This window comes from Marmota marmota, unplaced genomic scaffold (genome assembly GCF_001458135.2).
Source record: "Marmota marmota marmota unplaced genomic scaffold, marMar, whole genome shotgun sequence".
NCBI lineage: Eukaryota > Metazoa > Chordata > Mammalia > Rodentia > Sciuridae > Marmota > Marmota marmota.
The window spans coordinates 37,300,457-37,306,138 of record NW_025999932.1 but is presented as its reverse complement, the minus strand read 5'-3'; positions in this window follow the sequence as shown (position 1 = coordinate 37,306,138).

Here is a 5,682-nt window from a genome sequence, read left to right as displayed (position 1 = left end):
TTTTTTTTTTTTTTTTTTTGGTACTGGGGATTGAACTCAGGGGCACTCAATCACTGAGCCACATCCCCACATCCCCAGCCCTATTTTGTATTTTATTTAGAGACAGGGTCTCACTGAGTTGCTCAGCGCCTTGCCATTGCTGAGGCTGCCTTTGAACTTGCGATCCTCCTGTCTCATCCTCCTGAGCCACTGTTGGCTTTTTTATTCCTCATTTCTCTTTCTTTCCCCACAATAGCCAAATTCTCTCATTTTATCTCTCCCTTTACTTTGTTTTTCCTATTTTTCTTCTTTCTTTATATCTAGCATTTGCTACATCTCTTCTGCATTCTCTCCTCACATTTTGGGCATCCTAAACTTTCTTATACCTATCACATTTTTTTAATATTTATTTTTTAGGTGTAGTTGGACACAATACCTTTATTTCATTTATTTATTTTTATGTGGTGCTGAGGATCAAACCCAGGGCCTTGCACATCTTGAGGCATGCACTCTACCACAGAGCCACAACCCCAGCCCCACAATTTTTTTCTCTTAATGGACTGTATTTTGCCATCTTTTAAAACTATTTAATAGTTTATGTAACTCCTGCCCCCACCATTCACATCACTGCAGTTATTAATGCTGTTGATGACCCAGTTGATACCTGCTGCTTGCTTTAATGCCACATCTAGTCCATGGTTGTTTTATTTTTGCTGTTGGCAACTGCTGACACTATGATTTCTGGTTTTTGTGGCAATTAGTATTGTAAATGTCATAGTAGGCACCAGGTATTTCTTTTAATGCTGTATATTGTTTGCTTCAGTGGTTGCCATTGTACATTTCCCCATTTCTGTGAGGTGCTAGGAATGTACAAGGACACTATAAGTTCATAGAGTAGAGACTGCTATTGAACTAATTCAAGCCAAAAGCATACCTTGTTCCACATACAAATTAACCATAGTCAAATTTCAGCAATACTTTAATACAAAGAGTAGAAAAGACAAAAAACAAAACTAATGACCAGGCAGGCCCCAAGTAGGAAAGACTAAGAGTAGGCCCTCACGTCCCACTCACAGAGTTCCATTTCTACAGTAAAAACAGAATTAACAGTCTGTGGATGACACCCTATAAGAGGGGCTCAATCTAGAACACTCTAGGACACTTTGGCAAGAGAAGGCCATGCCCTAAAAAGGTCCACACATAAGAGTAGAAGAGAACTAAATTCAAACAGATGCATAAAACCCAACACAGAAATACAAGAACCAAGAAGAAACAAGGCCACACAGCATCTTCTGAAGTTCTTAATTCACCAGCAAATGACTCCAAAGATACTGACACAGATGAAATATCAAATAAAAAATTCAAAAGAATGATTATAAAAATGATCAATGAATTCCAGAAAAAAAAAAAAAGCACAGAATGAATTAAGAAAAATGGTACTGATATAAGTAATTCAATTCGAAGACAGAGATATTGAAAAAGAACCAAAGAGAAATCATGGAAATGAGAGACATAATAAATCAAATATTCAGTCGCAAGTCTCTTTTTAATAGAACAGACCATGCTAAAGATGGTCTGAATCTAAGGGCTAGAAGACAAAGTAGCCAGTCTTGAACATTCATACAGTATTAAAGAAAAGAAAATAAGTAAAAATGACCAGAATATATAAGAATTCTTATAACAGAAAGAGACCAAATTTAAGAATCACTAGAATTGAAGAGAGATGTGAGGTACAGATTAATGGAATGGTTAATCTCTTCTGGGAAATAACAGAGACACATCCAAATATTGAGAATGAGATGGACATCCAGATACAAGAGTCACCCAGAATCCCAAACAAAATTTAAAAATTCTCCACAACACATTATAATTAAAATGCCTAATATACAGAGCAAGGATAAATTTTTAAAAGCCTAAAAAAAAAAAAAAAATCAGGTCACATTTAAAGGCAAGTCAATCCAAATTATTTCTAATTTCTTGGCACAAACTCTAAGCCAGAAGGACTTGGAATGATGTGTCACAAGTCCTGAGAGAAAATATGTGGTGGTGGTGGTAGTGGTGACGACTGTGGTTGTGGCTCAGTGGTAGAGTGTTTGCCGAGCACGTGTGAGGCACTGGGTTCAATTTCAGGACCACAGAAAATAAATAAATAAAAGTATTGAGTCCATCTGCAACTAAAAATATATATATTTTAAAAAGAAAGAAAATAACTGTCATCTAAAATTGCTATATCCAGCAAAGCTATCCTTCAGAACTGAAGGAGAAATTAAGACCTTCTAGATAGAAGCTAAAAAAATTCATGACCAGTAAGTCAGAGCTACAGAAAATACTTAAAGAAATACTCCATAAAGAAGAAATAAAAAAAAAAACCCAGACTGACAAATTAACAAATTTCATTTGAGGCATACCTAAGCAAGTGAGAAACAGAAACCAAATTAACCATTAGAAATAAATCAAAATGGCAGAAAATAATAAACATTGCTCCAAAACAACCCTGAATGTAAATGGCCTCAAATCTCCAATTAAAAGACTGGGGTTGGCAGAATGATTTAAAAACCAAGACCCAACTACATATTGTTTGTAGGAGACTCACTTTCCATGTAAAGACACTTACAAGCTGAAATTAATATGCCATGCAAATGAAGCCTGAAAACAAGCAGAGGTACCTACTCTGATATCCAAAAAAGCAGACTTCAAGCCAAAATTACTCAGAAGAGACAAAGAAGGTCACTTATACTGTTAAAGGGAACAATTTAAACAATAGTAAATATTTGTACCCCAAATGCTGGTATACCCAATTACATAAAAATTACTCAAATTAAAGGCTCAGACCCCAATACAATAATATTGGGTGATATCACACCTCTCTCAGCAACAGACAGGTCACCCAGACATACACTCAGTAAAGATTATCTTTACCTGAAAAATATTATAAATTAAGTGGGAGTTAACAGACATCTATATAATTACTTCATCCACAAACAGCCAAATACACTTTTTTTCAGGAGCTTGTAAAACCTTCTTCAAAATAGACCATATTTTAGGTGATAAAGCAACTCTTAGCAAATACACACACACACACATACACAAAAAATATATACATCTTATCAGATCATAATGGAATGAAATCAACACCAAAAACCCCTACAGAAACTATAAACACACAGAGATTGAATAATACACTTTTGAATGATGAATAGGTGGTTAAAAAATAGATCAGGAGAGGGATTTAAAAATTCTTAAGACTCAAAGGAGAATAATGATACATGTAATAGAACCTCTGGGAGACTACAAAGGTAGTTCTAAGAAAAGTTTATAGCTATGAGTGTCTACATCAGAAAATCAGAAAGATACCCAATAAACAACCTAATGATACATCTCAAGGCCCTTGAAAAAGAAGAAATCAAATACAAAATTAGTAGAAGGAAGGAAATAATTATGATCAGAGTTGAAATCAATGAAATTGAGATTTAAAAAAGATACAAAAACGGGGCTGGGGATGTGGCTCAAGCGGTAGCGCGCTCGCCTGGCGTGCGTGCGGCCCGGGTTCGATCCTCAGCACCACATACAAACAAAGATGTTGTGTCCGCCGAAAATTAAACAATAAAAATAAATAAAAATTATTAAAAAAAAAAAAAGATACAAAGCATCAATGAAACAAGAGTTGGTCCTTCAAAAAGATTAATGAGATTGATAAACACTTAGCCAAACTAACCAAAAGAAAAAGAGGGGAGACCCAAATTAATAAAATTAGAGATGAAAAAGGAGAAGTCACCAAAGACATCACAGAAATCTAGAACATTAGTGACTATTTTGAAAACCTACACTCCAATAAACTGGAGAACCTAGAAGAAATGGATACTTGTCAAAAAACGTACAACCTGTCAAAACAGAATCAAGAGGACACAGAAAACCTAAACAGATCAATAAAAAGCAATGAGATAAAAGCAGAAATAAAAAGTCTTCCATCAAAGAAAAGTCCAGGGCTGGGGATGTGGCTTAAACGGCAGTGGGCTCGCCTGGCATGCGCGGGGCACTGGGTTCGATCCTCAGCACCACATAAAAAAATAAAGATGTTGTGTCCACTGAAAAATAAAAAATAAATATTAAAAATTTTTTTTTCTCTCTCTCAAAAAAAAAAAAAAAAAAAGAAAGAAAAAGAAAGAAAGAAAAGTCCAGGAACAGCTAGATCTCAGTTCAGTTACACCAGATCTTTAAAGAAAAATTAATGTCTCGGGCTGTGGTTGTGGCTCAGTGGTAGAGCACTCGCCTAGCATGCATGAGGTACTGGGTTCGATCCTCAGCACCACATAAAAATAAAATGAAGATACTGTGTTCACCTAAAACTAAAATAAATAAATATTTTTTTTCAAAAAAAAAAGAAAAATTAATGTCTCAAATTATTCCATGAAATAGGGATAGAACACTTCCAAATTCATTCTATGAAACTAGCATCACACTTGTACCAAAACCAGATAAGGACATATCAAGGAAAGAAAACTCCACACCAATATCCCTGATGAACTCATATGCAAAAATCCTTAACAAAATAATAGCAATCATACTCAACAACATATTAAGAAGATTATACATCGTGACCAAGTTGGTTTTATCCCAGGATGGTTTAACATATGCAAATCAATAAATATAATTCATCACACGAGTAGAATTAAGGACAAAAATCACTTAGTCATCTCAATAGGTACAGAGAAAGCCTTTGACAAAATTCAGCACCCATTCATGATTAAAAAAAAAAAAAATGAAGAAACTAAGAGTAGAAAGAACTTTCCTCAACATAATAAAGGCTATATATGACAAACTCAAAGGTGACATCATAGTGAATGGGGAAAAACTAAAAGCATCTCCTTTAAAATCTGGAATAAGACAAGGATGTCCACTCTCACAACTCCTATTTAATACAGTACTAGAAATTCTAACCAGACCTATTAGGCAAGAGAAGGTAATAAAAGGGATAAAAATAGGATAGGAAGTCAAATAATCACTGTTTGCAGATGATATGATCCTATATGTAGAAGATCCAAAAAGCTCCACCAAAAGACTACTAAAGCTAATAAACAAAAGCAACAAAGTAGTGGGTTACAAAATTAACATACAAAAATCTATAATAGCTTTCCTACCTACCAATAATGAACCTCCTGAGAAAGAAGTAAGAAAAACAATTCCATTCATGATAGCCTAAAAAAAAATTAAAATTAAATACCTAGGGGCTGGGGTTGTGGTTCAGCAGTAGAACTCTCACCTAGCATGTATGAGGCCTGGGTTCAATCCTCAGCACCATATAAAAATAAATAAATAAAATAAAGGTATTGTGTCCAATTACAACTAAACAATAAATATTTTAAAAAAAAAAAAACTAGGAATAAATCTAACCAAGGAGGTAATAGAACTCTACAATAAAAACTGTGGAATATTGAAGGAAAAAAAACAAAGGCACAAGATGATGAAAAGACCTTCCATGTTCATGGATAGGCAGAATTAATAGTTAAAATGGCCATAGGACCCAAAGCATACAGATTTAATGTAATCCCCACTGAAATACCAATGACATTCTTCACAGAAAAAGAAAAAAATCCTAAAGTTCATGTGGAAGAATAAAAGACCCAGAATAGCAAAGCAATTCTAAGGCAAAAAAGCAATGCTGGAGGCATCACAATACTGACTTCAAATTATACTACACAGTTA